The sequence below is a fragment of the Vespula vulgaris genome, chromosome 3 (genome assembly GCF_905475345.1).
Source record: "Vespula vulgaris chromosome 3, iyVesVulg1.1, whole genome shotgun sequence".
Classification (NCBI taxonomy): domain Eukaryota; kingdom Metazoa; phylum Arthropoda; class Insecta; order Hymenoptera; family Vespidae; genus Vespula; species Vespula vulgaris.
The window spans coordinates 11,794,031-11,806,188 of NC_066588.1; the positions used below are offsets into that span (position 1 = coordinate 11,794,031).

At 31.6% G+C, this 12,158-nt stretch overlaps 1 protein-coding gene and 1 long non-coding RNA gene across 11 annotated transcripts in view; one reads left to right on the forward strand and one right to left on the reverse strand.

The window, feature by feature from the left end:
- The window catches only part of LOC127062385 (teneurin-m), a 682,969-nt gene that overhangs the window by 511,171 nt on the left and 159,640 nt on the right, over nt 1–12,158 (reverse strand). The window lies entirely within an intron of this gene.
- Nucleotides 9,999–11,269, forward strand: LOC127062394 (uncharacterized). Its single transcript, XR_007781128.1, has 2 exons — nt 9,999–10,383; nt 11,140–11,269. It is a non-coding gene; the product is annotated as an uncharacterized LOC127062394 (long non-coding RNA).

Here is a 12,158-nt window from a genome sequence, read left to right on the forward strand (position 1 = left end):
GAAGCGCATTCATCCAAAGCTTTCCGGTCAACTTGCCCGAGCAAAGTAGGTCGAATTTTCAATACAAAATGTTTAAATATTCTAACGAGTTTGCCCTCTTCCTTTCAATTACTTCTTCAGCGTCTTAGGTTCAGTTCTCATAAAGAGCATCGGACAAAACCTAGCAAATTAAAAAAGAAAAAGAACGGATTGTTCTTTTGGTCTCGTTTTTCGTTTTGTTTTTTATTTTGGTTTTCATTCAAGCAAATACGACACTACCGATTCATACGCGACGTTATAGGAAATTCATCGCTTACACAAACTTGAAAATCGTTCGAAGGAATAATTTGTGAACGGATCGGAAGCAAGAGATTAAATGAAATGATTTTAACGTTATCGCCTCGTAAAATATCGCAGAATAATCAGCTGTTTCGATGAGCGAGTACGTTGTATTCGCGGTAAACGATCCAAGGAGACACCGGACTGAAACACCTTTGACGTTAAGCCGAAGCCACCGAAGAGGATCACTGATTGCAACTGACACCAGTGCTGCTGGCTTCGTGAAACGAGCGATCCCCCAAAGTACGCTGCTCTGTCTCTGTACTCTGATCCCCCAAAGTACGTCCTATCGATTTTATGCGAACTGTTTCCATCACTCACTCGGAGGAGAACTTTCCGACGAAGTGAAGTATATCGTCTGGACACTCGTTCCAATTCTATTTGATTTGCAACGGCATATATATACATAGACACATACACATACATACATCATACATATATACAAATATATATATATATTTTATTTAATATATAATTTATATCTAATTTTATATGATAGTAATATTTATTTTATTTTATATAATATTAAATTTATTTCATATATATGTATATATATATATATATATATATATATATATATATATATATATATACGTATATATTTTATTCAATATATAATTTATATATAATTTTATATGATAGTAATATTTATTTTATTTTATACAATATTACTTTTATTTTATATTTGTATATCTATATATATACACACACACATATATGAATGTATGTATATATATATGAAATATGTAACATACGATGTACGATGTAAGATCGAATCGATTTTATAATTTTCCAAATACGCGCCGATTAAAGACGATCGGAAAGTATTTATCAGAGAATAAAAAAATAGAAAATAAAACTATAATACACAACAGTTAATACTTTTGTTTATAGAGCAAAACATCGTTTGTGATACTAAACGCGAAGATTACGAAGGAATTCAGTAGCGTGTCCACGACGTCGTTCCATTTTCTCGAGAATTTAGGATCCTCTTAACGAGTTTAAGCTCTTCCGTCCCGTTTTCCAAGAGAGTAGAAGAACAAGAAAGAGAGAAACAGAGAAAATTAGAGAGACAGAGACAGAGACAGAGAGAGAGAGAGAGAGAGAGAGAGAGAGAGAGAGAGAGAGACAAAGAGACAGAGAAAATAAAATAGTGAGAGAACGATTCTCACAGCCAAGCATCTACAGTCAACCAATTTCTACCTTCGTACGAGTTCCACTCGTTTATCCAAGACGAGTAGTCAGGAATTCACGTCTTCGTGGTCCCTGCGTCATCATCACCGTCAGTCGCGATAATGAGGACATCTTGTGCTACTAACAAGACGAGTATCACACTTCCTGCATCCCTTCTGACTTGTCCTTTCCCTTCTTCCTTCATTTCTTCGTCTTTCCTTCCTTCCTTCCTTCCTTCCTTCCATCCTTCCATCCTACCTTCCAGCATGCCTATCTACTTTCGAAGAAGCACAAAGCTCTATACTAGAACGGAGGAATATTATAATGTCTCTCTGGCTTACAAATGTGCTTACTTGGCTTTACCTCGTCGAAATCTCATGGCACGTCGTTGAGAGAACGGCGATCTGATTTCCTCTTCTTCGGTATATCCGGGTATATCGCGACGGTGATTTCGCGCGAGAATCGCGAGGTTTAGTTTTGCGAGAATGTAGACGATGTGTAAATGGCTCGCTGGAAGGTCTATTAGAGAGAGAGAGAGAGAGAGAGAGAGAGAGAGAGAGAGAGAGAAAAGGAGGGAAGGAGAGAGAGAAAATGGGGAGAGTCAGCTTCCTGAAACTCGTGCTATTCTCGTTCTTGCTATAACTAGACAATACGAGTTCCTAGAAATTGAACGACTAACACGGAAAATTAATTACTCTAGGTATATCGGTACAGCATGTTTCTAACAAGAAAATAATAAGAAAGGTGTTGTAGGTTAAAAGAGAAAGAAAAAGGGAGATTTTAAGAGAAGATAATATGTATTATAAAGTGATATATATATATATGTTTTTATTATAATTTATATTTATCATGAAGATTTATTTGCAACGAAACATTCGTAAGATCACTTTATAATATCGTTTTAATATACAAATAATATATAAATAATAAATGCAAAATAATAATTTATTTAATACATAATTTATATATAACTTTATATGATATTAATATTTCTTTTATTTGATATAATATTAATATTATTTTAATATATAATAATAATGTTATACGATATTAATTTTGTTTTGATATATAACTATTTTAATATACAAATAGTAAATATAAAATAAATATTTGATATACAAATAATATACGTTCCTAACACATAAATAATCAATTCGTTTTAATACAAAAAGAAAAAATCGAACTATTCCTACCAATCAACTTCAATCTCAAATAATTATACGAACGTTAAATAATTATACCTCAGTTAAAAATATCTTCCTTATTTCATGCTTCAGAATTTGAATCGCATGTTTCAACTTACCGAACAAAATTCTAAGGAAGAGAGCTAGAAAAAGAGAAAAAGGAAGAAACGAAAAAGGGATGAAGAAGGAACGAATCGACGACGGCTTCCAACGTATAAAGAATGTTCTCTATCTCTGAAACCGAGACGAATGGCTATTAAAATATGAAAATCTATGCGCGAGACATCGATATGCGTGTCAGTGGACGCTTAGAAAGGGCTTCGTTCGTTCGACTAAGCCGAGTAGAGCCTTAAGGAGTTGAGTCAGGACGAAGAAAGAGAGGGGATTGGCTATCGTAATGCCGGTAAGCCATCGGACACATTAAGAGGATCATATCGTTCTCATCTAACGTTGAAAAGACGTTTTGCTTTTCGTTTTGAAAGAGAGGAAGATAGAGAAAAAGAAAGAAAGAGAGAGAGAGAGAGAAGAAAAAAAGAAAAAGCAATGGTGTGTTCCATAGGAAGGTGAAATCGAAATGCCTGTCCAGATGTCGGCCCGTCGACTTTTAATGCGATAAGAGGAAGGGTTGGAAGTTCTCATTCCCCTTCCCCCTCTCTTTCCTTTCACCCTGTTAAACCCTGTGAAAGATACTAGATATGAGAGAGATAGAAAGAGAGAGAGAGAGAGATGCTGACACCATCTAAGGTCAATGAAACGTTCTTCGTGCATTTACACACGGCACTTCTCTTTCATTCGTTCCAATATTAAATTTCATTTCACTCGTAATATTATAACGAGCTCGTTATAGATAAAACGAAGGAGAACCTCGAAAAATCCCAATAGTCGAAAGTAGACATCTATTAGATCGTTAGATTAAATAGAGAAGGAATCTATTTGGCGAATTCCAAGAATCGTTAATCATTTTAATTTTCGTTTCAATTATTCCTAGCGAAAGTGGATTACGAGAGAGAAAGAGAGAAAAAGAGAGGAAGTGAGAATGAGAAGAAGAAAGAGAGAGGGACAGAGAGAGAGAGAGAGAGAGAGAGGAGAAAAAAGAAAGAACTTTCGTACGTCGTTACGTCGCATTGAAAGTTTCAACGTTTTTCTCGAGACGGGAAAAAGAGTAAACGTGGAAAAAATGGAGAGGGAATGAAAAGTAGATATGGAAAAAAAAGAGATAAAGAGATAGAGAAAGAAAGAGAGAGAGAGAGAGAGACCATAAGACTAACAAACTTTCCTCAGCTACGATTTGAATTTCGAAACTGGCGTTTTGTGGCTAAAGAAACGAAAGAGAGAGAAAGAGAGAGAGAGAGAGGAAGAGAAAGAATCTACTCTATTTCCTCGACCAAAGATCTCTTATTTCTTTTTCTTTTCCACAGTACGTCGACCGATCTATTTGTCTCCCTTTTTATCGTGCGCTTACGTAAAAGGAGAAAGAGATCGTTGGTCATCCATCATCGTTAGTATTTCATTCAACGACAGCCGAGTCGAGCGAAAGCCTCGACGTTGACTGTGAAAGCTGTGTAAACTCTGTGGGCAAACAAACGTTTTATGGTAGTTCGGTGGCACCCATCGGCTCCATAATATCTTCGTGCATATATTCCTCTTCCTCTTTCTTTCTTCCTTTCGTTCTATTTCTCTCTATCGTGTCATATCAAAAAACGAAGAAATTCGCTCTCCTTCGTCTTTCCTTTTATCACAGACATACATAGATACATACATACGTATGTACTTACGTACATATGTGCACACACACAATTCGTATTTCTTTTATTCATGCATATTTCTTTTATCAGATACTTCTTTTCTCTTAATTGTATTTTACGTATAAATTTAGATCAACAAATATACTTCGAACGATCGAACATGTAGATGTAAGAGTCTCTCAGTGGTAATTACATTTTCTTTTTATATCTTGTGTGTATTTGATATCTAATGATATCTACTGATAAATTATCCTCACTGTTTGTACGAGAATCTTCTATATTCCGTACTATAGATTCGCGCATGTGTTTAAATGTCAGTAATGTATTAATATTAGTATGTTCTCTCGTTCTCTCTCTTTCTCTCTATCTTTCTCTCTTGATACTAGTAACTAATAAATAATACGTTCATAATATTGATGTACCATGATCGCTTTAAATGAGACGTATGTACATATTTATGTACATATGAATGAATGTATGAATGTACGAACCTACAATAAGCTATGATGAGATTGCTAACGATTAGTTATGTCATGATTAGTTTGTTTAAGTGTACGTGAAATTAATTTTCACTGTTATAACAGTAATACAATTTTTCTAATAAATATTTTACGAATTCATTCGTAGCTGATTATTAAGTGAAAAAATGAATTAAAGGAGAGAAAGACAAAGAGATAAAGGGGAGGAGAAAGAAGAGAAAAAGAAACACGCAGAAGGATTCATACACGTTCGCACACATATGTATTTTATCGAATATTTGATAGAAAATTGAAGAAATAAAAAATGAATTATTAAGGTTAATTTGTTATTCGCGCTTCTTTATACAAACAATTCCATTAAAAAAAAAAGAAAAAAAAACGGGGAAAAAAAGAAATGAAACAAAGTAAAATAGTTCTTCCGAGTATTCGTGAAATAAAACGCTTCGTTCTTTTGACGTTGAATATTCTCTGACCCACTAATTTCAGTTATTCGCTAACCCGCGCGCTTTAATTAAATGTGAACTAGAAACAGTCAATAACAATGGATCCATTATGCGTGAGAAAATGTAAAAAAAACTCGACAACGACATTTTCTCTTCGTTACCACGCGATTGACAAGCATTACAATTTAACCGAACGTATCGATTTCTCAGCATTACGTACGTTTCGTTTTTATTTCGGTTTTATATTATAAATATTCACGAATAACTCGTAATATTATATTCAAGAAGGATAAAAATGAATTCTCTCATTCTTAGTTAAATTATATGATATAATTAATAAAGAGAAAAGTACGATGGAGACCAAAGTTGGCTTCCAATTGATTTTTTCTTTATAACTTTCTTAACGTTAACGTTAAAATTAATTTTTTAATGACACAAGATTCCCCGCTTAATTATCTAACAATATATATTAACAAAATTCATGTAAAAAAATTACAGTGAAAAGCATTTTTGAATTTATGAAGAAGCGTTAGATATGATTTAAAAAAACAATTTTAAAAAAGCGTTCCAAAGTCGGATCTTCTATCTTTCACATATTAAATCTGTCTGATAAAGATATTTTTCTTTTTTCTTTTTATGCGGAAAATTAAAAGAAACTATTCTACTTAATGGAATGATTTATTTAAATGCAAGTATATTTTGAACGATAAAAATAACTTAGGAAATTGAGTGCGATAAAAATAAATTTGAAAACTTCGTTAGTTTTCTTTGCAAAATTTATTTATTTTTCACCGTATTTTTCATCGAATAAACGCATCAAAATTGTTTCAAACGCATCAAAGGGATTTTCAATGTTTTAGCAACTTTTTTTCATTCCATTTTCTTTTTTCACATCGCTTCTATCGCCCTTGTCATCGATTCATGAGATTCATGAGAACATAATCTTTCATTTCTCTTATTGTTTGCTATTATTTATAAAATATTCATTGAAAAATATTTCGATTTTGAGACGTCTGGGAATCTGACTTCGTAAAACAGAATTGTTTCAGACGATATATCGTTGTTACTATTTTTAAAAATAATTAAAAAAACATATAGATCGTTATTTCTATTCTATTTTTATGAATTAGAAATGAGAAACGAATATTTAACAATTTAGAAATCAATTTATATCGAAGCGAAGACTCGTTGAAACAATTTCACAAATTATAAAAATAAAAATCAATTTATCGCTCACTAAATCTAAATAACAAATCAATGAACGTTATTCGGTAGTTTTATTTTGAAGTAATTATCTAACTAACGTCACTAATATGCAGCATTTAGTTAACAAAGTAAACTCATTGTACAACGTAGGTGAAGGTTTTCGACTTTGATCACTTTGTTCTATAAATAGAAATAACTACAATGAGAAACGTTTATCGATAAGTACACATTCTATATACGTATACAAAATAAAATAATACTCTTTATTAACTCTAACTAGTATTCATATTTTTGAAAAAATACTATGAACAAAAATTTTTAATTTTACTACTCTATACACTTAAGTTACCGGAATAATTAAATTTTAATAAATCAATAAAATTACTCACTATATAATATGTATCTGAATTTATCGGTAGATATCATTAGATATCAAATACACACAAGATATAAAAAGAAAATGTAATTCCCACTGAGAGACTCTTACATCTACATGTTCGATCGTTCGAAGCATATTTGTTGATCTAAATTTATACGTAAAATACAGTTAAGAGGAAAGAAGTATCTGATAAAAGAAATATTCATTTTGTTCTATATATATATATATTTTACATACAAAATATATAACTGTATATATATATATATATTTTATTCTATATATATTTTTTATTATATGTGTGTGTGTGTATTCATACGAATATTTTATTCTATGTGTATATATATATATATATATTTATATATATATATATATATATATATATATGAACGGAAAAGAGAGAAAGCAGAATGATGTCTACTGTAACTGTTAAAAAGAAAAAGAAACAGAAAGAGAGAAACGGATAAAGAGGAAGTCGCGACGACACGAAAGGTGAATTTGGGCAGTGCGAGATCGTACGAGGATGGTTACGAGGGTGGTTCGCAGAATGGTACCTCGTGAAAAATGAAGGTACGAAACGGAATCGCTAGGGGTGGAGGTTGACGCATTGCGGTGAGGAAATATGGGTCGTCCCGATTATGTCGGGAGGGTTAGACGAAATGCGCTAGAATCTGACAGTGGGAGACTGGAGAGTGACGCCGCAGAAACTCATACATCTTGCGTATAACTAATGTGAGCATATATCAGCCATTCTTTCTCTTTCTCTCTTTCTCTCTCTGTCTCTCTGTCTCTCTGTCTCTCTCCGTCTGTCTCTCTTTCTCTATCTTTTCGTCTAGGTCTCTTTTACGATCGTGCGAACATGTACAATTTCACCATCACGTCTTCCATTCGTCCGTCTTTCCAGTTTATCTATGAGTTTTCTTCTATAAAAATCATAATTTCGTTTCTCTTCAACCAAAAGGATGTCTTATTATTCGATATAATATTCGATATCAAGAAGACAACAACAAGGGAATAAATCTGATTCAATGATAAATCTTATGATAGATAATAAAATAATACTGGCAGTAACATTTAAACTGTTTAGAACGAGTTATTGAAATTATTTTCAAGATATCTTGAGAATATCTCATCGTTATTCAAAAAGATTATTGAAATAAGATAAGAACACGATTACTTAATATTATTAATTTTTTCTCGATTTTATTATTACGAATTCATGCAACAAGATTGATAATAGCGATATTTATTATTATTATTAAACTAATATCGAATCATCGAATCGAGTTTTTCGATACAATCGACGATTAATAATTTCAAACACGTTTGACCGCCGAATTGATAATTACAGACACTTATATAGCCACATGATAAAAAGACGAAAAAAGACTTGGTTGGAACATCGATCAATGATAATTAATAACGTTTCAAGATACTAGGGAATTTTCTGAAGAGCAGAAATAATGATTGTGGAGGATGTTCACAGTAGGCGATCATTGGGTCTGTTTCATCGTGGGTGGTCGGCCTACAAATAAGAGTCCAAGGTCGAAAAACTTGGAAGCAGAACGAGCTCGTCTGGTCTCGTTTATTAACAGAAACTTCTAATTGGTATTCCTTCCTGCAAGAAAGAAAGAAAGAAAAAAAGAAAGAAAGAAAGAAAGAAAGAAAGAGATAGAGAGATAGAAAGAGAAAGAGATAGATAGATAGATAGAGAGAGAGAGAGAGAGAGAGAGAGTACTGTGAAAGTTAAAAAGCCATCATCTTCGTCTTCGTTTCGTCTTCGTCTTCGTCGTCGTTTAGAAGTCGCTCGATTCAGAAGGTACTTGGCTATGTTTACATTGCGGGTCGAAGTCAAAAGGCTCGAGAAATAGTTGAACGGCTTTGCTGTACAATGCGGCGCCTCGAGGGTTGCCCTTCTGAATCCTCTCGAAACCGGTTTCAGTGGGTAGCTTTTCGAGCCTTGCTTGTATCTAATCGGTCAGCAACGAAAGTACCATTGTTCTGTCCCACTTTTGTCGTTAAGATCTTTCCTTTTAATTTAGATTCGAGCTTTGGTCCGGTTTTCATAATGCTTGAGAATTTTTCTTTATTAATCTGTGGGAATCTTAAATGATTATAGAATTTAATGTATTATTTCTAAATAACCAAATCTGATATTGAATTTTGATATTGATATCATATTGTATATATTAATATCTATTGATAATAAATCTATAATAATATATCAATAATATATATATATATTAATAATTTTATTATTGATTATTATTATTATTATTATTATTATTATTATTATTATTATTATTATTATTATTATTATTATTATTATTGTTATTATTATACGATAATGGGTATTGTTTAAAACGCAATTTGATAACAATTTGACCATGTTAAGTGCTTTAGCAATGTATAAAAGGATTTATGAACGTTTATATGTATCTATTTTTGTTATTTTATATTGATAGTTTATTTCGTAAACATATGGTGAGATCATTATCGGTACTAAACGATTTTTTAGTACCACTCCGAACGAATTCTTTTTTAACGAGACGGAATCTTTTGAACAGTAAGATGAAAAGATTTTAGGAAGGGAGCAAAACAAGCGGAATGAATCCGAATTTAGAAGGATGACGGTTCATCTTTTATTTACCTTCATCTCGAGGAACATTTTGTCACGTCTGCCGATCTGTTGTCACTTCGTGTAAAGAGTAATGGACGGTGAAAAATATTTTGACCTTGGATTAACAGGTAGAAGTAATCTATTCCCCGATCTCTTCGGTATAATAAATATTTAAAAGTCTATCTTCTTTCCTTTCCTTTTCTTTTCTTTCTTTCTTTCTTTTTTTTTTTTACCGATAAACTTTTAGTCCCAGAAACAAAAATAAAATATATAATAATAATTGGTGCGTTTAATCATCTCATGGAATATTTTTTTATCTCGGTCCAGGAAGAACGATACGAGTCACTGAAATATAATTTCCAACATCCGACGGATGTTGAAGATACGTTTGCGTTGGTGTAAACGAGAAAAGAGTGGGACGAGTAGACGAGAAAAGTAGTGGGAGAAAAAAAAAAGAAAAAAGAGTCCGAGAGATTCTCGAGAACGTTTTTCATCCGTTTGGACGTGGACCCACCGGTGGAGGCATCCTATTATCCTCACCCCATAAATATTAAGTAGCCGATCGAACGTTCAAACATTTATTACAAAGAACTCACGAGCTGTTGTTAGCTATATATACGATGAAAGCAGAATTTACGCGTACAACCGCTGAATAATCGTATATGAAACGTGTTTAGATAAGAAACGTACTGGCCTTGCGTGGATAACAAGCTTTTATTTCTTTTTGTTATTCCATAGTGTAGGCTATTAGTATACCGAAGCTCGATCGATAATATAAATACTTGCAAAATAATTTTAGAAAATTTCCGTTCTACGCTCGTACCGTTTATATTTGAAAAGTAAGTATCTAATAGAGATTAAATAATTAAATTTGTTTACGATTTTATATACGATTGTTTGAAAAATCATAGTTCGATCAACATGTTTTATCATTTTTTTCTCTTCACATATGTGATATTAAATTTGTTACGATATTTCTATTTTATATAATATATTAAATTTCTTCAGCGATTTTATAAACGATTGTTTGAAAAATCATAGTTCGATCGACATGTTTTTCACATTTTTTCTCTTCACATACGAGGTATTAAATTTTTTACAATATTTCTATTTTATTTAATATATTAAATTTCTTCGCCGATTTTATACACGATCAATTGAAAATTTCATAGTTCGATCTACACGTTTTATAATTTTTTTCTTCGTATACGAAATATTAAATTTATTATAATATTTCCTATTTTACTTTTCGATCTATAAAAGTTTCATTTTTATCGTATCACTTTGACATTGTTCATTAATTTATTTTCATTCTAGTATTTCAATCATCATTTATAATACTCACTCGCTTTCTCCTTTCTAATCGTATACGTTATTTACAGTTTTTAATTACATAAGGCAACCCAAAACAAGAGAAAGAAATAGAAAGAGATATACGATGATGTATGCATAGACATCGTATCTATAAAAGTCTAATTAATAAAATCATCGCTTTCTAATTCATTATCATCTTCCGTTTCGATTGGAACGTACACACCCACTTTTAAAATACATTTTTACTATTAACGAATGTAATAATTTCACTATCTTTTCAGAGAGAATTCCTTCGGCCTTCACCGTTCACGTTGAATATATTCTTTCATAATGAGATCATGTTCTTTTATCAAGTTTCGTAAGATACAACAAAAAAAAGAGAAAAAAAAAACAAAAATACGCAACTCAGAACACGAGATGGATAATATAATAATACTGAAATATTTATCAACGCTGAACGGATCGGTGACTTATTACGACCTTTTGTTATCGCATGATCATTGTTGATCGAAGAATGTTTTCTTTTCTCAGAAAATTTCCGCATATATACAGTGTGAACCGTGTATAACTCGATCATTTATATTTATTTAAAAATTTGATCATTACGCAAAATGATAGTGATCAAAGAAAAATCAGAATGTTTTAAATCACGCGAAAGAAGAAAATAATTTCGATATTTATTAATAATGAAAAATCAATACGATGATTTTCAATTAATTTTCGCATTCAATTAAATTGGTACACTCGGTACATAGTCGTATACATGTAGCTATGTATATATTCATATTTATTTGATAAAATTTTCTCTTACGATGGAATATGATAAAGACAGGATTACGTATGTGTTACAAACGAATGTAGCTTTTATGAGATAGATAAAATGCATAGGGATAAATATTTATTTGACGATAATTCGTTGCTCATAAAACTCATCTTCGTGAGTTCCTACATCATTTGTTGCATATAAATAAATAAATAAATAAATAAATAAATAAATAAATAAATATATATATATGAACATGTGTACTCACAAAACTATCGTTCACTTTTGAAAATCTTCAAATTACGTATACACCGAACAATAGACAATGAATAGAAGGGTTACAAAGGAAATAGATTATTCAAACGCTAGGAATACGAAATAAATATAAAGAGGTCGCGTAAAAAAACTTCTTCAATAAATATTCATTAACCCGATAGATAATGAGACGTGATTGTGAATAACTACTTCGATATTATCGAGTACAGTAGAAATAAAATCTCTTATAAATTTACCAATTATCCGAAGGTCACTGAACGA